This window comes from Sesamum indicum, linkage group LG9, assembly GCF_000512975.1.
Source record: "Sesamum indicum cultivar Zhongzhi No. 13 linkage group LG9, S_indicum_v1.0, whole genome shotgun sequence".
NCBI lineage: Eukaryota > Viridiplantae > Streptophyta > Magnoliopsida > Lamiales > Pedaliaceae > Sesamum > Sesamum indicum.
The window spans coordinates 10,755,622-10,778,685 of NC_026153.1; positions in this window are offsets into that span (position 1 = coordinate 10,755,622).

Sequence of the window (23,064 nt, forward strand, 5' to 3'; positions counted from 1 at the left end):
TGTTTATATTGATGTATGTGTTTTTAGTCTTCAGTGAAAATATAGAAAAACACTGGAAACATTTACAAATATTTCTTAAACTCATTAAAGACAATGGCTTAGTTGTATCAGCCCCTAAAATAAAACTCTTCCAAACTAATATTAGTTTTTTAGGACATCAAATTTATCAGGGAACCATTGTCCCAATTCAAAGATCTCTAACTTTTGGAGAAAATTTCCCAGACCAAATTTTAGACAAAACTCAATTACAAAGATTCTTAGGAAGCCTAAATTATGTTTCAGATTTTTATCCAAATCTTAGACAAATATGTAAACCATTATATGAAAGATTAAAAACTCCACCACCTCCTAGGACCCAAATTGACATAGATTTAGTGAAAAAAATTAAAAATAGAAATTAAAGAAATTCCTTATCTAAGTATATGTTATCCAAATGCACCAAAAATTGTACAAACAGATGCATCTGAACTAGGATACGGAGGAATTCTTAGTCAAATTATTAACAATAAAGAAACAATAATAAGATATTATTCTGGAGTTTGGAAAACTACAGCTCAGATAAATTATCCTACAATAAAAAAGGAAATATTATCTATTGTATTGTGCATTTCTAAATTCCAAGATGATTTGTTAAATAAAAAATTTCTCTTAAAAATTGATTGTCGAGCTGCAAAAGATGTACTTACAAAAGATGTTAAAAATCTAGTTTCAAAAGAAATTTTTGCAAGATGACAAGCTTTACTATCTGTATTTGATTTTGATATTGAATATATTAAAGGAGCTCACAATCACATTCTTGACTACTTGACAAGAGAGTTCTTGCAGGGATGTCGAAATCAAGTGAAGATTCAAAGCTAAAGGTAAGTCCTTTAGCAAAAACAAACACCCAAATTCTCAAATTAGAATACCCTTCTCTAACGCCAGAGAAAACCCAATTAAGACCCCAAAATCTTCAAATTTCAAAGCCACAAATTCCACAAAATCCATAACTGTTACGAGTTTTACCCCCATCGCTCCAGCCAAAAACACAAAGTCTTACCCAAGCAACCAAAAAACACCATCCTTACCACAAACTCCCATTCAAATTATCAACAGATTTACCCTATTGGGGAAACCAATTCCTCTTGCCCCTACTAAACTCACCCAAACTTATAAAGATATAGCAGGTACTTCTACTGCTAGGCCTACCAGTTCCCAATCCAATTCACCAATCTCCCTGTATTTTGAGAAAATAGATTTCCACCTCGATTGTGTAATTGAGGATGATTGGATAAATGAACAAACTCAAGACAATCATATTTTGATGGCAACAATGGTTCTTGATGAAAATCATAACAGGATTTATGAAGATCCTCAAAAGACCTAACAATTCTATGAAGATATTCTTGTCTCTACCAGATCCATCTTCATTCAAAATATGCCTCCCAAAGGAGCCCCAGCCAACTCCTCACAAATTGGCTACCGAAAAATTTTCATAAACTCCATTCTTTCTTTGACCGATTGGGGAAAAAGTCCCTATGAGCTCAAAAACATACCAAATAAAAAATATCCTTTGATATCCTATCGGGACTATATCAAGGCCTTCCAACATTTCCTTCTTAAGCAAAATGAAAAAAATACCATGTCCTTTTATTTTCTTTTTGGCACCAAAATTTCTCCCGAGAAAATTCCAATCTGGTTCGTCAGATGGTGGTACTATTTTGGTCCGGAACCACATATTCTTCCTAAACCAGTCCAAGATGCATTCAAATTCTACACAAAAAACCTCAAAACCAGTATGTTTCCAGGAAAACATCTCCCTAATTTACTCAAATTCTATATCCAATTTAATCTGACTTGGATTCTAAAAATTGAGCCTCAATTCAAGCCCATCCAAATTGATGAAGATACAATCATATTTCCCTTGGGAAAAAAATGTTGTGTAAAATTGTGGGACAAAATGAATACGGAAACATTTGAACAAACAGCAATATTGGAGTGGTTAAAGCAAAATCCTACAAGGTGCAAAACGTCAACAATTCTTGGCAAAGAATTCAATTCAGAGTAGGAACAATTTTTATTGAGGAAAAACAATTTTTCCGCAAGAATTGCTAAAGCAACAACCACTGAAGAAATGCAGAAAATTCTTGAGGAAATTCAAAGTGACAAGGAAGATTCACCATCACCAATTCATCTTGGAGATGAAAATGAGGATGATTGTTTTGGCATTTTTAGTCCAATTCCGTGAAAGTTCAGTTTAATCTAAATATTATCATTGTTGTAACAAATTCCCTATTAAAAATGATGTAATCAGTATAAAAAAAATTCAAAAATCAAAAATGAAAAATCTGAAAATTCATATCAGCTTTTCCAGACAACTTGCTGCATTATGAAGGTTTGATGGACAGCCACAAACAGCAAATAATTCAACTACATGATGAAGGCCAAGCATTTCTATAAATAGAGGTATTTGTGGGAAGAAAAACACAACTCATTTTTGCATTTGCTTCTTTCAAGTTCTTTCTCTTGTTCTTCATCTCTTCTTTCAAGTTCTTTCTCTTGTACTTCATCTATTTCCTCTTCATTCCCTTCTTACAAAAATATGATGTCTTGGATGATTAGTATCTTTGTACATCCAAATTTTCTGTAGATTCTTTGTATACAAATTCGGATACAAGTAAGTTTTCTTGAATTTATAATTACCTTTAATTTCTACTTCATAAATTTATTCTGTTATTATATTCATAGTTATATAATTTCTTGCTTTATATAATTTATTGTTATAACTCACTCTTTTAGATCTTTATATTTCCTTACACAGTTTCAAATATGGTTGTTATATTCAAATTATTCTTGGTTTGTGATATCCTGGTACTAAATGGTATCAAAGCCATGCAAATCTTGAGTATATCCATATATAGAAGTTCATAATTTGTGAATCAAACTTCGGCACATTGTAAGTCGGCTTACTTGACTTTATTGTCCCGAGAATGAACAAGGCATTAATTCCATTAAGTAATTGGATTACTCACACATAGGGTCCATCAAATGGATAACCAAATTTTGAATTAATTGGATTAATTTAAATTGAACTTGTTTTTATTTAAATAATGAATTAGATTCCAATAATTAATAAGAGACGATTAGCGCTTAAGTATTTAATTAGATTAAATACCTAGTGGGTCAATCAAATGGATTTTATTGAATTGAATTTAATTAAAATTTATTTGGGCCTCCAATTTATTTTAGATAAATCGGCCCACTCATTGGGGCCCACTAGCAAAATTGATGGAGAAAAAGTTGACCAAAGAATTATATTTTTGGAAAGTGCTAGCTTGGTCATAATTAGATTCTTTTCTATTTTGAATGGATTGAAAAATTGCCTTATAAATAATAGAACATATCTAGACACATTCTTGTTTATCTATTCAACGTATATAAATATATATTGTGTATAATTATTAGGGTAATAATTCATTACACAATACAACACCAAAAAATAAAACTCTCTTCCATCTCGATCATGTTCTGTCGGCCCCTCTCTTCTCAACAGGGGTGAGAGTTTGGTCTTGATTCCTTCTACCAAAGGCATCAAGGCCTCATTTATTCAGGTGTGGAGTGGATCATCTTTGGTGGATTCTTACGTTGGAATCTTGAATGGAAAAATTCGACAAATTTGCATGGTTTTAAATTTATGCATCTCCTCTTATTTTCAATCATAACCTCGTATGATTAATTCTTTATTATTGCATAATTTTCATACTAGATTAAATGACCGGGAACTCCAAGGGCACACCCTTTGGTTTCGTTGTTTTACGCTTTAATTTTTAATTGTTCTACATGTTTTCGTTACCACTTTCGCTAGCGCATTCCCGTGTCGTACCACGCAATCCTTCATTCCTAGGCTTAGTTTAAGGTATGGAATTGGACATCGGTTCCCATCTTGACTAGGCAACTATGCTTAATACTCGAGATGTATTTATTCTACTGATCTGATCTAGGAAACCTATTCCTGATCGATCAATCACTTTGGCTAAAGACGTTTAGAGTTTAAACCATCTCATAGATCATAGGAAACTCACTATCATATATGACATGGGACAAATCCTCTCTTGGAATCTACCATCCTCGCTACATACTCCAACTGTACTGGACAAGAATTATGATGTTCATACCTTATGACGCAACCATTGCTCGTCATATCTAAGACACAATCTACGTATGCATGTGACTGCCATGATTTCTGAAATCCGAGGACTAGTCTCGTACTATTGGAATCGATAATCCCAGTCATACCCAATAAACCTTAAAATGCTTCCATATGACGATTCTCGCAAGCTAGTTTAGTTAGTCAAATACCTTGCCAACTAACCCACTAAACTCATAGACATCCTATGTCTCCTACTGATAAAACACAACTACAGTACTTAGTGCAAGTCTATATATAATCCTCGATGCTGTCTCGAGGTCCTCAATTCAAACATTTTAGACCGACCTCATCGAGTCCAAACTTAGGGGGATCTAGGAGGGTGCAAACTTGATCTGAACCCTTCGAATCCATTTTGGATCTCATGGCCTCAAGCCAGTTATCCGAAATGGTGTCCGATATCATTTCTCCGTACGTCTTTTGGATCATTTTCCAATTAACTAGTCAATTACAAGAATCCACCTATCTGGCAGCCGTGATTCCCCGGTCAACCTATGGAGGACTGGAACACTATCAGTGGAAACTATAGGCTCAAACGATGTTCCTTCATTTTTTTGAGGTGCCTCACTTGTTTCCTCAAGTAGCACCTCATCGCGTTAGCTATCCGTAGGAAAACCCTTGATACAAAAACCTTTTGTTCCGATTGATCGTAGAAGTAGTATCTTGCAGTTTCTTTCGGATATTCGACGAACCTGCACAAACTTAGACCTTGAATCTAGTTTGTCTCCCACTAGCCTCTTGATATATGCGGGACTACCCCACACTCTCAAGTACTTATAAGATGCAGGCTTGTCATGCCATATCTCATATGGCGTCTGGGCATCATTTTAGATGGTGCCATGTTAAGTAATTTGGCTGCCATCTCAAGAGCGTGACCCCAGAAGGAGGGAGGTAATTTTTTAAAACTCATCATGGATCAAGCCATGTCCAATAGGGTTTGATTCCTCCATTCAGCCACGCCATTAAGGTGTGGCGTTCCAGTAGGTCCATTGAGAGATAATTCCATTCACTTTGAGCAATCAACGAATTCACCACTTAAATACTCTCCCTCCTCGATCTGACTAAAGGGTTTTAATTTTATAGCCAGTTTGATTCTCGACTTCAAGGCTCTACTCCTTGAACCTTTCAAAGGCTTCAAACTTGTACCTCTTGGCGGAGTATTTAATGGTCCACAGACTTCAGTATGGATAAAATCCAAAACACAGCTGGCAACCGCACTTTGTGCAACAAAAGGCTTCTTGGTCATTTTCCCCTTCAAATAAGATTCACAAGTTAGCAGGTTGTCCAAATTGTCTACCTCTAGACTTTTTAAGTCTACCAACTTCCTCATCCTATCTTTTGAGATATATTCTAGCCTTGCGTGCTACAATTGTGCATTTTCATGATTATCTAATTTTTGTCTGTGTTGGACAGTCAGAAATACACCGTGGGTGCGAGTGGATTGGCCCGGGAATACGCAAGCAGAAGCGGTTCAAATAAAGTGCATAAATGAAAATGAAACCCAATAAAATCATAGTTCCAAAGAGTGTACCCTTGGAGTTCCCAGACGTTTGATGTAGTTAATAAAAAATAAAGTATAATGAAATTAATGGGGCCAATGGTTGAATGTAAAACGAGAAGAATAAAAATTGTAAATCAAGAATTATCTTTTCTTAATTTATTTCGAACCTCTTTCGTTGATTGATTAACCCAAGGCCTCAACGTAGTGACCCTGTAAAGTCGCGTCCACACCACATCACACCAGAAATTAGGATTCCTCAGTTCAATTTGCTAGAAAAGAATTTAGGAGAAGAACACGCCAAGTGTGCACAAGAGGGGGGTTCGGTCGAGTGGAAAAATTAGGGAGAGAAAATTATTTTCTTGCATTGTTATGTATTCGTCAATTATTCCAAATAACTAATATACATATATATATACACCTTGAATGGATGCATAAAAACACGTCTAGGTTCATTTAACCATCCATAAGGTAATAAAATCCTTTCCTCTAAATAAAGGATGACTAACATGGCACTTTCCAAAATGATTTTGTTAGTCAATAATTTCCTTTTCCAATCATTTCCACCAACTTAATTAATGGGCTTTGGCCGATTTTAATTAATTAAAATACTTGGCCCAATTAATTATATCCAATTTAATTAAAGCCCACTTAATTAAGTCCATCATATATTTAATCTAATTAATTATATGAACCCAATAGGCCTTTATTAAATAATAAGTCCAACTTATTAAATAATAAGGGCAAGCCCAATATAAATTAATTCAATTAATTTATCATTGGACTTATCCATCCAATGGATCCCTCTCATGTATAAGTAATCTAATTACTTACGGAATTAATTACTAATTAATTCCTTGTCCCTTCTCGGTGATTTGTGTGTGACTCTTTAGGTTCACTTTTGAACTAAACTTCGGCTAGTGTCCAACGCTATTATTAATTAATCTAATTTAATTAATAATCTTAATCAACCCTTGACCAAGAAAGCCCATCACCATGGGTAGCTGTCTGTCAACGGTCCATGGCACTAGAAACTAGACGAACATCCATGTGAATTTTTAGGCTCCCGATCCATACGGGTACGGTCCTTCCATCTACCTTCTCCCGGCCTTAGTCTAGGGCATGGAATTGAGCGTCGGTTCCCATCCTGAACTAGGCATCTATGCTTAATACTTGAGATCGCGTCACACCAAATTGCCCAACATAGGAACCTTTTTTTCCTATTCGATCAATGATTGTGGCCTCAAGTTTATACAGCGCTAACGCATCTCCAAGTGCATAGAAGATACCTCTGTCACGTTTTGATAGAGGATGCATCCTCTTCTTGGAACTCATCGTCCTCACTACATAATTTGAATGCACTAAACAAGGCTTATGATGACCATATTTGAGACACGATGACCTCTCGCACATATCTATGATACAGTCATCGCATGCACGTAACTATCGTGATTCCTCAAGTCTGAGGACTACTCTCGTACTATCGGAGTCGGGGAATCAAGTCATATCGACCAAGCCTCCAAGGCATCCATATGACTATCCCCTTGAGTCAATTCAGTCGATTCGACACCTAGTCAATCGACCTATTAAGATCGCATAGGGGTCCCACGTCTGTCGCCAATGAAACACAGCACTCATCAAATGAATGTGACTCTTACTTAAATTCTCCATAGGACACTTAGATGCCCATTCTCATGGTCCTCGACTTGCAATATTTCAGACCCAACCCTAAACATTTGGTTTCATGACTCCCATCCAATGCGCAGTCCAACTTTTGCATGGTTGTTCAAGGTGGTCCGTGGGCTTTGTTGTGATGTTTGACAAAAACGCAAACATAAATATAATGAGCACAATAAATGAAATTCTAATAGCAAATACTCAATTTATTCACTGAATAGTATTACATAAAATCGAGTTATTGTCAGAATAGAATATAAGCATGCCAATCCAGTTAGCTTTCAGGTCACCTATTCTAGATGCCGAGCATTGGCGATTTGCGACATCGGCTTAGTGAATAGATCTGCTGAGCTAACTCGGTTCATCCTGACGTCACCTCTACTCCCCATCTCTCTAAGTAGATGGTAGAGTCTAAGAAGATGTTTGGAACGGTTATGAGATCTCAATTCCTTTGCTTGTGCTATCACCCCGTTGTTATCATAGAAGATAACTACGGGCTCAACAATGTTAGGTACCACACTCAACTCTTGGATGTAGTTTTTCATCCAAACTGCTTCCTTAGTTGCTTTCGAGACCGCTACGTATTCAGCTTCCGTAGTGGAATCCTCTATGGTATCCTGCTTGCAACTTTTCCAAGAAACCACACCACCATTGAGCTTGAATACCAAACCTTATTGAGATTTGGCATCATCATCGTTCGATTAGAAGCAAGGGTCTCTATAGCCTTCCAGTATCAGTTCTCTATTACCGTAAATCAAGAACATATCTTTAGTATTGTCTTGACTGCGCTCCAGTGTGCCTCCCCGGTGTGACTGATATAAGCATAGGGGATGTCCGACATCCTTTTAAGTTCTTCATCAGTCTTAAGAAACTATTTCTTGGAAATCTTAATCCGATGCCTTGTGGAAAGAAATCCTCGTTTTGAGTTCTCCATCTTCAATCTCTTCAAGATATTCTCAATATACAAGGATTGGGTTAGTCCTAACATCCTTCTAGATCTATCCCTGTAAATCTCGATGCGAAGGATGTAAGAGGCCTCACCCATATCCTTCATGGAAAATTCTGTGGACTACCATGCTTTAATGTCATCCAACATCATTCCTAATGAGTAAGATGTCATCTACATAAAGCACAAGGTACGTAACCGCTCTCCCACTGATCTTCTTGTATACACAAAGATCAAATTCATTCTTGATGAAATCATAACCCCATATGACTACATCAGAACGTGTGTTCCAGCTTCGTGAAACTTGTTTGAGGCCATGGATGGACCTTTGGAGTGTCCTTCTACTCTTCTGCAACGAAAGTGAAACCCTACGGCTGATCCATGTAGATCTCTTCCTCAACAAAACCATTGAGAAAAGCCATTTTCATGACCATCTGCCATATTTCATAGTCATACCATATTTCTATGCCAAGCAGAATCCAAATGGATTTGGCCATGGCTACGGGCGAATATGTTTCCTAGAAATCGACCCCAGGTCGTTGAGTGTATCCTTTTCCAACGAGCCTAGCCTTGAAGGCTGTGACCTTCCCATCAGCTCCAACCATACGTTTGGCCTTTACGTAATCTGTTCCGACAATTTCGGTGTAATTGTAAAATTATTTATAAATAAAGTGAGTATTCATTATCTGGCAATTGTATTTTTTTTTCTCACTAATTATGGGATAAAATGCACAAAACCCCGATGTGTTTTAAAAAATATGAAAAAAAAACCCTCCTATTATGAGAATAGGCTAAAAGTCCTCCTATATTGTAAACTCAGCAACAAACACCCCTTTTCCGTTAGTAATTAACGGGAGGTGCATTACATGCGCTTTTTGTGCATGTGGGGGTATCTTTTAACTGTCTTTTACCTTTTTCTTAGGTTTTTTTACTAAAATGCCGTTTCTTTATTTATGTTTTGTTTTTGTATTTTTTTTTATAATTTAATGAAATGTTAAATTATATTTACTTTATTAAATATTAAATTATATTATATTAAAAAATTTAAATAATATAATGATTTAAAATATTTTTAATCAACTAAAATATATTTTAATTAATATAATTAAAATTAATTAAAAAGAAATAAAAACGAACGATTTCACCCCTTTTCTGCCGAAAACTTGTTTCTAAGTTTCCGGCACTGCCCGAACGAGTTTTCGACGGTCAAAGGTACTATTCGAATCCTCTCTTCAAGCCGAACATTTTCATATCTTCAATTTGAGTTTTCATCAATTAGAGAGACTGGACTTAAGCCACGACCGTCGAACATGTTTTCCATCAATTCGTCTCCGTCCGGTCGAATCTCGATCTCAGACCACCACCATCAGACTCATCTCTTTAAAACAATTCTAACGAGACCTGTGTCATTTAATTTGATAAACAATTTGCTAAGATACGATAATTTTAATAAACTACTGCCGTCGCGACAAGATGCTACTTCTACCCTTCTGTGGTCTCACGAGTGGTGGTGCATTTGGATAGAAGAAAGCTACACTATTATTGTAAGCAAATGGAATATGCTCTTGTTTCCCTGTCTCACAAGTCATGGGGGGCGACAGTTGAGATATTCATTTGGTTGATGGGTTGCCTAACAATGAGTAATATGATTTGCTTAGAGTCTTCGGGATCACAGGAAGAGGCGAGGTATAATATATTGGGAATCGCATTAGATGAGAATGGTAATGGTTACCTCCCATAAAAAATATTTTCCTTGTAAATCGTAAAAGCGGGACATGGAGAATTGTGTTTGTGGATCCCAAGCCCACTACGAATTGGTTTTCCGAAACCCCACTTGAGAGTGGTGGGCTTTTGAAGAACTAATGGGAGCAGTTAATGACTAAAAACTAAGTCTTGACTTGTATTTAATATTACAATCAATTGCTAATTTCTGCTTTACATTTTGAGTGTCGGTGTCTAAGAATCCATAACTTTGGAGACAAACAAATTTAATGGAACGAACTATAATGATTGGCTTAGAAATCTAAGGATTGTCATCGATTTCATGAACCAGACTTACATTCTGGATAAGTCTCTTCCTAGGACATTGTCGGAGGGGTCCACAGCTAAAGAATGTGTGACATTTGAAAGGTGGCACGAGGACAACCGGAAGGTCCGCAGCATCGTACTGGCATCAATGACTAATGATATCCAGAAACAGTACGATAGGCACGATGATGCCCCATCGATAATGCTTCGCGTGAAAGAGGTTTATGCGGTTCAGGATAGGCATATTAGATATGCCGCCACAAAAGCATTTTTCGGCACCAAGATGACTGAAGGATCCTCTGTGCAAGAGCATGGGATCAAGATGCTTTTCCTCGTGGAAAAGCTCGAGGATCTTCAAGTTGGGCTTCATAATGACACGTACATTGACGTGATCCTCCAGTCACTTTCTCCCTCTTACGACCCGTTTGTCATAAACTACAATATGAATGGGCTTGAGAAGACCATAAACAGGTTGATTAACAAGTTGGTCCAATACGAGGCAACGACCAAAAAGTCTGCGTCGTCGGTGTTGGTTGGGGAGGCTTCCACCTCTAAAGCGAAAGAGAAGGGGGCCAGACGCTGGAAGAGGAAGAAGGGTAAGGCAAATGCAGTTGCAAGTGCTTTAAGCGCTCCTATACCCCAATGGGGATGGGCAAAGGTAAAAGGAAGGTGCATTCCAAATCAATAAGGGCAAATGATGTCTGTATGCATTATCGGAGAAAGGGCCATTGGAAGAGGGAGTGCCCCAAGCTCCTCTCCAGTGCAGGTACATTTGTTATTGAGGTTAACATGATAACAAACTCTGCTTCTTGGGTATTGGATACCGACTATGGAGCTCACATCTGTAATGATTTTCAAGTGCTCGAAAGAAGCTGAAAGCTAAGTAAAGACGAGGATGTCTTGAATCTTGGCGATGGCGAGGCTGTTGCTGCTGAAGTTGTAGGGATAGTCCATTTGGTTGTTAGTGATCAAGTTATGATAGAATTGAAAGATCGCTATTATATACCTAGCATGATCAAGAATATCATTTTCATTTCAATGTTGGAAAATGTTGGTTTTGAGTTTATTATCAATAAAAATTGTTTTTATTTGATGAAGAATGGTTCTTCAATCTGCTAAGTAAACTTTATAATGGTCTTTATTTTCTCCCTCCAACAGCATGATTTCGTTATGACTGCTCAAAACAAACGTAAAATGGAAAATCAGGAAAATGCACAGATCTGGCATGCAAGGCTAGATCACATCTCTCAAGATAGGATTAAAAGGTTGGTAGACTGAAAAAGTCTAGAGATAGACGATTTGGATCACCTACTAGCCTGCGAGTCTTGTCTGAAAGGGATGATGAGCAAGAAGCCTTTTGTAGGACAAAGTACACTTGCCAGTGTCTGTTGTATTTCATCCATTTAGACGTCTATCGGTCACTAAATACACAAGCCAGAGGTGGATTTTCCTACTTCATAACCTTTACCAATGATCACTCACGGTATGGTTATGTTTACCTAATAAGGTACAAATCTGAGGCCTTTCGAAGATTTAAAGAGTTCAAACTTGAAGTTGAAAATCAAACTGGTCGCAAAATTAAAACCCTTTGGTCGAGCCGAGGTGGTCAGTATTTAAGTAGGGAATTCTTAGATTACCTAAAAGAGAATGGAATTCTCTCTGAGTGGACTCCTCCTGGAACGCCACAACTTAACAGGGTCTCTGAAAGCAAGAACCGAACCTTGTTGGACATGGTTCGGTCCATGATGAGTTTTTATCGAACTACCCTTATCGTTATGGGGATATGCTCTTGAGACGGCAACCAAGTTGTTGAACATGGAGCCTTGTAAGACCGTAGCCCAGACGCCATGGCAAGCCTGCATCCTACAAGTACTTGAGAGTGTGGGGTAGCCCTGTATATGTCAAGAGACTAGTGGGAGACAAACTGGACTCAAGGTCTAGTTTGTGCAGGTTCGTGGGTTATCCTAAGGAAACTATGGGGTATTATTTCTATGATCCCTCTTAAGAGAAGGTTTTTGTCTAGCGAAATGCAGTGTTCTTGGAAAATGGTTTTCCAGCGGATACCCAATTTCAGCAATTGCTCCTTGAGGAATCTAGTGAGACGACACCTCAAATGGATGTAGTGACATCATCTGCGCCTATAGTTCCCATTAACAATATTCTTGTTCTCCGAAGGTCAATCAGATTATCAAAATAGCATGAGAGGTATCGATTTCTGGGTTTGCCTTGGTCAATTGGATAATGATCCAAAGACCTATAGAGAAGCAATGTCGGACATTGATTCAGGAAAATTGGTTGAAGCCATGAAATCCAAGATGGACTCTATGAATTGAAATAAGGTTTCAATGTTAGTTGGCCCACCCAAGGGTGTTAAACCTGTTGGGTGTAAATGAGTCTACAAATGTAAGCTTGGAGCTAACGGAAAGGCTACTACCTTTAAGCCCAGGCTTGTAGCGAAAGGGTATACTCAACGACCAGGGGTCGATTTTGAGGAGACCTATTCGCCTATAGCCATAGCCAAGTCCATTCGGATTATGCTTGCCATAGCTGCATGGAATAACTTCAAAATATGGCAGATGGACGTGAATACGGCTTTCCTTAATGGGTTTGTTGAGGAAGACATCTATATGGATCAGCCGGAGCATTTCACATCTGTTGGAGAAGAGCAGAAGGTCTGCCACCTCAAGAAGTCCATCTATGGTCTGAAACAAGCTTCCCGAAGTTGGAATATCCATTTTGATGAGTTCGTACGGGGTTATGATTTCATCAAAAATGACTTTGACCCTTGTGTATACAAGAAGGTCAGTAGGAGCTCAGTTGCGTTCCTAGTGCTTTATGTAGACGATATCTTGCTCATCGGTAATGACGTAGAGATGTTAGGTGACACTTAAGCATGATTCTCCACACAATTCTCCATGAAGGATTTGGGTGAGGCTTCCTACATCCTAGGCATCAAGATTATCCGGGATAGATCTTAAAGGATGTTAGGAATGATTTAAACCTCGTATGTTGAGAAAGTCTTGAAGAGATTCAAGATGGAAAACTCCAAACGAGGATTCCTTCCTATAAGGCATGGGGTTAAGCTGTCCAAGAAGTAGTCTCCAAAGACTGATGAGGAGCTTAGAAACATATTTGACATACCTTATGCTTCAGCCATAGGCAGCATACAGTATGTTGTGCAGTGCACAAGGCCAGATGTCACTTTTGCTTTGAGCGTAACGAGCCGATATCAAGCATATGTTGGTGAGGCTCACTAGATTGTAGTCAAGACCATCCTTAAGTACCTGAAAAGAAGTAAAGATATGTTCTTGGTTTACGGTGGTGGAGAGCTAATTCTAGAAGGCTACAACAACGCTAGCGTCCAGTCTAATGAGGATGATGCCAAGTCTCAATCAAGATTTGTATTCAGGTTGAATGGTGGTGTAGTGGCTTGGAAAAGTTCCAAGCAGGATACCACAGCAGATTCCACCACTGACGAGGAGTACATAGCGGCTTTGGAAGCAACAAAGGAAGTGGTTTGGATGAAAATCTATATCCAAGACTTGGGTGTAATGCCTAACATTGCCGAACCAGTCGTTATCCTTTGCCATAACAACGGGGCTATAGCGCAAGCGAAGGAACCGAGATCTCATCACAGATCCAAGCACATTCTTAGACGCTACCATCTACTTAGAGAGATGGTGGGAAGAGGTGGCGTTCGGATAGAGCGAATCACATCAGCAGAAAGAGGTGACCATCTACTTAACAGATCGATTGACCAACGGGTGTCGCAGATTGCTCATGCTCAGCATCTTTGAAAGATGGGTTTGAGAATAATGAGTGACTGGCTTTAAGGTCAAGTGGGAGTTTATTAGAATAGGTGACTAAAAAGCCAATTGGAGTGGCCTTTATGTAATATGTTCCGATAATTTCAGTTTAATTATAACATTATTTATGAATAAAGTGAGTATTCATTATCTGGCAATTATATTTGTTGTGCTCACTGATTATGTTTATAGGCTTAACATCACAACAAAGCCTACAAACCAAATTATCCAACCTATGTAGTTGGGCTGCGTATTGCATGGCAGCCATGAAACCAACTTCTGAATGTGAGATTTGAAACGTAACCAGTCGAAGACCTCCAGACTGGGCATTGAGACTCCTATTGAGAGTTGCACTAAAATTGCATTCATTGGATTAGTGTCGTATTTCATCGGCAATAAACTTTGAACATCTATGCAATGTTAGTGGGTGGTTGATAAGGTTGTCAAGCCAACTGAACTGACTCACGGGAAGTCGTCATATGGAAGCCTTGGAGGCTTGGTCGGTACGACTAGATCTTCCTGGTTCCCATAATACGGGATTAGTCCATAAACTTGAGGAACCATTGCAGTTGCATGCATGTGATGGTTGTATCATGGATTCGACGAAAGATAACCGTATCTAGGATGTGGTCATTACAAGTCCTGTTAAGTACAATCAAAATATGTAGTGAGGACGATGGGTTCTATGATGGAATCCGTCACCTGTCAGTATATGACAGTCGAGTCTCCCATGCGCTTTGAGATGGTTGGTGCTCTTAGAGTCTGTGGCCACAGCGATTGGTTAAGTAGGGAATGATTTCCTACGTCTCAACCAATAGAGCAAACGCATTTTGAGTTATCGAGCGTAATTTCTAGTCCAGGATGGAAACAAACGCCCAATTCCATACCCTGATTTAGACCGAGAGACAGATGACGGAAGGACCCTACCCATATGGTACTCGGGAGGCTAAATGTTCACGCCAGCATTCACCTAGTCTCTAGTGCTATGGACCGCTGCTAGATGGCCACCTCTGGTGACGGAAATTTCTGATTATTGGTTAATTGAAAATAAATTAATTAAATTGAATTCAATTAATCATTCTGTTGGACATAATCCCAAGTCTAGCTGAGGGTGAACCTAAAGAGTCACACACAAATCACTATGAAATTGGTCGAATTAATTTGGAATTAATTCAAGAAGAAATGAATTAATTTAATTGGACTAAATTAATTCAAGGAGAATTTATAAATATGATTGGATCATTTCTTTAGCAATCCATTTGATCGATGGCTCAATAATATATTAATTGGATTAATTAATTTTTTGGGCTTAACACCTTTAAATTAATTGGATTAATTTATTGGGTTTGGCTTAAATAATTGATTGGATCAATTAATTAGTATTTAGGCTTAAATTTATTTAATTTGATTAAATGAATCAATGAATTTTGGTTGGGCTTGATATAATTTGATTAAATCAAGCCCGGTGCATATTTGAAGCCCAAGCCCATTTGAGGGTGGTTGGAGCAACTTAAGAAGGAGTTGAAACTTCTCACCATGATGAATATAATGGAGGTGTTATTTCATCATGGTTGGAGGTTATATGCATGTGGTTGTATAGGTTGTCTTGGAGGCAAATTTAATAGTTATTGAATTTTTAATTCAATTGTATGTGATAGACCAAACTACGGACATATCCAATATAACCTCCAGCAAAGCCACGACTCGCAATTTTCTCTTAAAAATATTCTTCTTTTTTTTCTATATTGAATTGGATTGAAGTTAGAAGATAAAACAATCGAAAAGTACTAAACAATAGTGTTTGTTTGAAGTTGTTTTTCTTCTTGTTCTTTGTTCTATCTAGCAATAAAAAAGAACTATATCTTCTATTTTTTGGTCTGTACAACTTAGAGGAATCCTAGTTTACATTCTCAAGTGAATAGAATGGGAGAAAATAAAGAGAACAACGCACATTTTAGTTTTTCTAAAGAACAAAAAGGTAACGTTTGATATTATGTTTCTATACTTTTTATTTCATCCTCTGGCTACATGTCTAGCATGTTTATATGTTTATTATAACATTTTTGACAAACACTGAATGCCCGAAAATTTCAAAGGGAACACCCCTTTGAACTGGTTTTAAATTTTTTATTTCACACTTCGATCTCATCCGTGTGCCATACCGACTCTTTCACCTGGCACAACAAGCAGTACATGTCTACTATATGGAGTACCCTAGCATGAAGAGAGACAAATTGGACTGGGTGGCTATTTGCAAAACAAGAGCCAAAAGAGTCATCGATGACTCGAATTGGTCTGAAGTTGTGTTTCAAGAGAATGAGGCAATACCTACTCCACAAGTTGGGACGAACAACCATAATTATGACCTGCATGACCTAAATGGTATTCAATTAGTTGTTGATCTTTCTGTTGCTACTCAACAAGGAGCAGGTACATCGCAATCAGTGGCCAACAAAAGTGATGATCACTCTGACGAAGATAGCTTCGACGAAGAATACAAGGCTGAAGAAGACAGTAATTATGATTGACATTAATTAGTTTTTGTGTACGTAATTTTAAACTAATAAAAGTTTAATTTTCAAACTTCTTTTTTTAAATAAAACACAATAATTTTCTATTTACAAACGGTTTAAAGTTTCAAAACTATTCCTTGAACCGTTCCTAAGTAAGATATTTTTTTTAGTTAGGAACAGTCAAAATTTTCAGACCCGCTCCTATATATGGCAGATATTTAGAAAACGGGAGGGAAAACCAAACTGTTGGAACGGTCAATTCCTAATTTTGTTCAAAGAAATTTAATTACGCGCCAAAAGGAAAAACTATAGGAAAAATTAATTTAGGGTCGGTTTTTTATTTTTCACAGTTCCTAAAAGTAAAATTATTGTTTGTAACCCGATTTCTAAAATATTTTATTAGGATCATTCCTAAATGTGTTCCAGAGCCCATGCCAACGGATGTCCACATCTTGTTCATTTTGTTCTCGATTATGAAATCTCTACATCCAAGCCCTTGAAATGCTAAAATATGTCCACATCTTGTTCATTTTGTTCATTTAACGTATAACAATACTTAACATATGTCAACATTTCTAGCAATCCGATCTAAAATCACACAGTCTGATTGACAGTTCCATCATTTTTAACATTGTTGATTGTGTATCAGATACGATATCTCAGGATCCGTACAACAAAAATGTCTGAAACATCATCGAATGTAGTAGTTATTAGTACGCTTAGAAAATTTATCACACAAATGCATGGGTCGAGATATACGTTTAGGTCATGTTTCGTTGTATTCTGAGAACGCTCAAAATTTTATCTATTTTGCACGGTTTTATTAAAAGGGGAATGCTTTCCCTTTCATACTAATTTCTAGTTATTATTACGTTTAGCAAATTTACGACACCAATGCATAGATGGAGACCTACGTTTGGGTCTAGTTTCGAGGAATTCTGAGAACATTCAAAATTTAGTTGTTTTGCACGGTTTTATTAAAGAAAGCTTGTTTACCTTTCATACTAACCTGTAGTTGTTATTATGCTTAGCTAATTTAGCTAACCTGTAGTTGTTATTATGCTAGACCTACGTTAGTGTCAAGTTTCGTGGAAATCTGAAAACGTTCAAAATTTAGCTGTTTTGCACGGTTTTATCAAAGGAGGTTTGTTTCCCTTACATACTAACTTGTAGTCATTATTACAGTTAGTTAAGTAACCACACTAGTGCATGGGTCGAGACCTACACTTGGGTGAAGTTTCGTGGAATTCTGAGAACATTCATAATTTATCTGTTTTGTACGATTTTATTAAAGAAGGTTTGTTTCCCTTTCATACTAACCTGTAGTTATTATTACGCTTAGAAAATTATCGCACAAATGCATGGGTCTAGACCTACATTTTTAAGTCAAATTTGTGGAATTCTGATAACGTTCAAAATTTAGTTCTTTTGCACGGTTTTATTAAAAAAAGTTTGCTTTCTTTTCATACTAATTTGTAGTTATTATTACGCTTAGGAAATTTTCTACACAAATGCATGGGTCTAGACCTACGTTTTGGGTCAAGTTTCGTGGAATTCTGAAAACATTCAAAATTTAGCTGTTTTTCACGGTTTAATTAAAAGGAAGTTTGTTTCCTTTACATACTAACTTGTAGTTTTAAATATGCTTAGAAAATTTACCACACAAATGCATGGGTCGAGACGAACGTTTGGGTCAAGTTCCGTTCTATTTCGAGAACGCTCAAAATTTTATCTGTTCCGCACGTTTTAATTAGAAGAGGAATGCTTTCCCTTTCATACTAACTTGTAGTTATTATTATGCTTAGCAGATTTACGACACAATTGCATGGGCCGAGACCTACATTTGGATCTAGTTTCGTGGAATTCTGAGAACGTCCAAAATTTAATTATTTTGCACGGTTTTATTAAAGAATGTTTGTTTCCGTTTCATACTAACCTGTAGTTGTTATTATGCATAGCTAATTCACCATACAAATGAATAGGTCTAGACCTACGCTTGTGTCAAGTTTCATGGAATTTTGAAAACGTTGAAAATTTAGCTCTTTTGTACGGTTTAATTGTAGGAAGTTTGTTTCCTTATCATACTAACTTGTAGTTATTACTACGCTTAGAAAATTTATCATACAAATGCATGGGTCGAGACCTATGTTTGGGTCAAGTTTCCTTGTATTCTGAGAACGCTCAAAATTTTATCTGTTTTGCACGGTTTTATTAAAAGGGGAATGCTTTCCCTTTCATATTAATTTGTATTTATTATTATGTTTAGCAAATTTACGACACCAATGCATAGATCGAGACCTATGTTTGGGTCTAGTTTCGAGGAATTCTGAGAACATTCAAAATTTAGTTGTTTTACACGGCTTTATTAAAGTAAGCTTGTTTCCCTTTCATACTAACATAGTTGTTATTATGCTTAGCTAATTTACCACACAAATGCATGGGTGAAGACCTACGTTTGTGTCAGGTTTCGTGGAATTCTGAAAACGTTCAAATTTAGCTATTTTGCACGGTTTTATCAAAGGAGGTTTGTTTCCCTTACATACTAACTTGTAGTCATTATTACGGTTAGTAAATTAACCGCACTAATGCATGGGTTGAGACCTACATTTGGGTGAAGTTTCATGGAATTTTGAGAACATTTAAAATTTAGCTGTTTTGCACGATTTTATTAAACAAAGTTTGTTTCCCTTTCATACTAACCTGTAGTTATTATCACGCTTAGAAAATTATCGCAAAAATGCATGGGTCTAGACCTATATTTTTAGGTCAAATTTGTGGAATTCTTAGAACGTTCAAAGTTTAGTTCTTTTGCACGGTTTTATTAAAAAAAGTTTGCTTTCTTTTCATACTAATTTGTAGTTATTATTACGCTTAGGAAATTTACTACACAAATGCATGGGTCTAGACCTACGTTTGCGTCAAGTTTCGTGGAATTATGAAAACATTCAAAATTTAGCTGTTTTTCACTGTTTAATTAAAGGAAGTTTGTTTCCTTTACATATTAACTTGCAGTTTTTAATATGCTTAGAAAATTTACCACACAAATGCATGGGTCGAGACCAACGTTTGGGTCAAGTTTCGTTCAATTCTGAAAATGCTCAAAATTTTATCTGTTCTGCACGTTTTTATTAGAAGACGAATGCTTTCCCTTTCATACTAACTTGTAATTATTATTACGCTTAGTAAATTTACGACACAATTGCATGGGTCGAGACCTACATTAGGGTCTAGTTTCATGGAATTTTGAGAACGTTCAAAATTTAATTGTTTTGTACGGTTTTATTAAAGAATGTTTATTTCCATTTTATACTAACCTGTAGTTCTTATTATGCTTAGCTAATTTGCCACACAAATGCATGGGTCTAGACCTATGTTTGTGTCAAGTTTCGTGGAATTCTGAAAACGTTCAAAATTTAGCTGTTTTGCACTGTTTTATCAAAGGAGGTTTGTTTCCCTTACATACTAACTTGTAGTCATTATTATGCTTAGTAAATTAACCACACAAATGCATGGTTCGAGACCTACGTTTGGGTGATATTTCGTGGAATTCTGAGAACGTTCAAAATTTAGTTGTTTTGCACGGTTTTATTAAACAAAGTTTATTTTTCCTTTCACACTAAATTATAGTTATTATTGCGCTTAGCAAGTTTATCACACAAATGCATGGGTCGAGACCTACGTTTGGGTAAACTTTCGTGGAATTTTGAGAATGTTCGAAAATTTAGCTATTTTGCAATGTTTCATTAAAGAAGGATTGTTTCCTTTCATACTAACATGTAGTCATTATTATGCTTAGCAAATCAATCACACAAATGCATGAGTCTAGGCCTATGTTTGGTTCAAGTTTCGTAGACTTCTGAGAACATTCAATATTTAGCTGTTCTGCACAGTTTTATTAATGAAAGTTTGTTTCCCTTTCATACTAACCTGTAGTTGATATTACGCTTATCAAATTTTCCACAAAAATGCATGGGTCTAGACCTACGTTTGGGTCACGTTTCGTACAATTCTGAGAATATTTAAAATTTAGCTTTTCTCCACTGTTTTATTAGAGAAAGTTTGCTTCCCTTCATACTAACTTGTAGTTATTATTACGCTATCAAATTTAACACACAAATGCATGGGACTAGACCTACGTTTGGGTCAAGTTTCGTGGAATTCTGAGAACATTAAAACTTTAGCTGTTTTACACGGTTTTATTGAAGGAGGTTTGTTTCTCTTTCAAACTAACATATAGTTATTTTTACGCTTAGTTGTTTAGCACGGTTTTATTAAATCAAGTTTGTTTCCCTTTCATACTAACTTGTAGTTATTATTACGATTAAAAATTTACCACACTAATGAATGGGTCTAGACCTACATTTGGGTCAAAGTTCGTGGAGTTCTGAAAACATTCAAAATTTATTAAAGAAAGTTTGTTTCCTTTTCGTACTAACCTGTAGTTACTATTACGCTTAGAAAATTTACCACACTAATGCATAGGTCTAGACCTATGTTTAGGTCAAGTTTAGTGAAAGTTTGAGAACATTCAAAATTTAGTTGTTTTGCACGATTTTATTAAAAGAAGTACGTTTCGCTTTCATACTATCTTGTAGTTATTATTAATTTTAGAAAATTTATCACACAAATTCATGGGTCTAGACCTACGCTTGGGTCAAGTTTCGTGGAATTTTGAGAACGTTCAAAATTTAGTTGTTTTGCACGGTTTCATTAACGAAAGTTTGTTTCGTTTTCATACTTGTAGTTATTATTACGCTTCACAAATTTACCACACAAATGCATGGATGAAGACCAAGTTTGGGTCTAGTTTCTTGGAATTTTAAGAACGTTCAAAATTGAGTTGTTTTGCACGATTTTATTAAATAAAGTTTATTTTCCTTTCATACCAACTGATTGTTATTAAAGAAGTACGTTTCGCTTTCATACCTACTTGTAGTTATTATTACTCTTATTAAATTTACCACACAAATGTATGGGTGTAGACCTATGTTTGCGTCATGTTTCATGCAATTTTGATAACGTTCAAAATTTAGTTGTTTTGCACGGTTTTATTAAAGAAAGTTTGTTTCCCTGTCATACTAACTCGTAGTTATTATTACGTTTTGCAAATTTTCCACTCAAATGCATGGGTCTAGACCTACATTTGGATAAAGTTTCGTAGAATTCCGGAAACATTCAAAATTTTTAGCTGGTTTGCACGGTTTTATTAAAAAAAGTTTGTTTCCCTTTCATTCCAACTTGTGGTTATTTATGCTTAGCAAATTTACCAAACAAATGCATGGCTCAAGACCTACACTTGGGTCAAGTTTCGTGGAATTTTGAGAACGTTCAAAATTTAGTTGTTTTGCACGGTTTTATTAACGAAAGTTTGTTTCGTTTTCATACTTACTTGTTGTTATTATTACGCTTCACAAATTTACCACACAAATGCATGGGTGTAGACCAATTTTGGGTCAAGTTCTTTGGAATTTTGAGAACGTTCAAAATTTAGCTGTTTTGCACGATTTTATGAAATAAAGTTTGTTTTCCTTTCATACCAACTGATAGTTATTATTACGCTCAGCAAATTTACAACACAAATACATGGATCTAGACCTACGTATGGGTCAAGTTTTGTGGAATACTGAGAACGTTGAAAATTTAGTTGTTTTGCACGGTTTTATTAATGAAAGTTTGTTTCCCTTTCGCACTAACTTGTATTTATTATTATGCTTAGCAAATTTTCCACACTAATGCATTAGTCTAGACTTATATTTGAGTCAAGTTTCATGGAATTTTGAGAACGTTCAAAATTTAGTTGTTTTGCACGGTTTCATTAATGAAAGTTTGTTTCGTTTTCATACTAACTTGTAGTGATTATTACGCTTCACAAATTTACCACACAAATGCATGGGTCTAGACCACCATTTGGGTCAAGTTTTGTGGAATTTTTAGAACGTTAAAAATTTAGCTGTTTTGCACGGTTTTATTAACGAAAGTTTGTTTCCCTTCATACTAACTTGTAGTTATTATTACGCATCGCTACTTTGCCACACATTTACATGGGTCTAGACCCATGTTTGGGTCAAGTTTCTTGGAATTTTGAGAATGTTCAAAATTTAGCTGTTTTGCACAATTTTATTAAAAAAAGTTTGTTTCCATTTCGTACCAACTGATTGTTATTATTACGCTTAGCAAATTTACAATACAAATGCATGGGTCTAGACCTACGTATCGGTCTAATATCGTGGAATACTGAGAACGTTCAAAATTTAGTTGTTTTGCATGGTTTTATTAAAGAAAGTTTGTTTCCCTTTATACTAACTTGTACTATTATTACGTATAGCAAATTTACCAAACAAATTAATGGGTCCCGACCAACGTTTGAGTCAAATTTCTTGGCATTCTGAGAACGTTCAAAATTTAGTTAT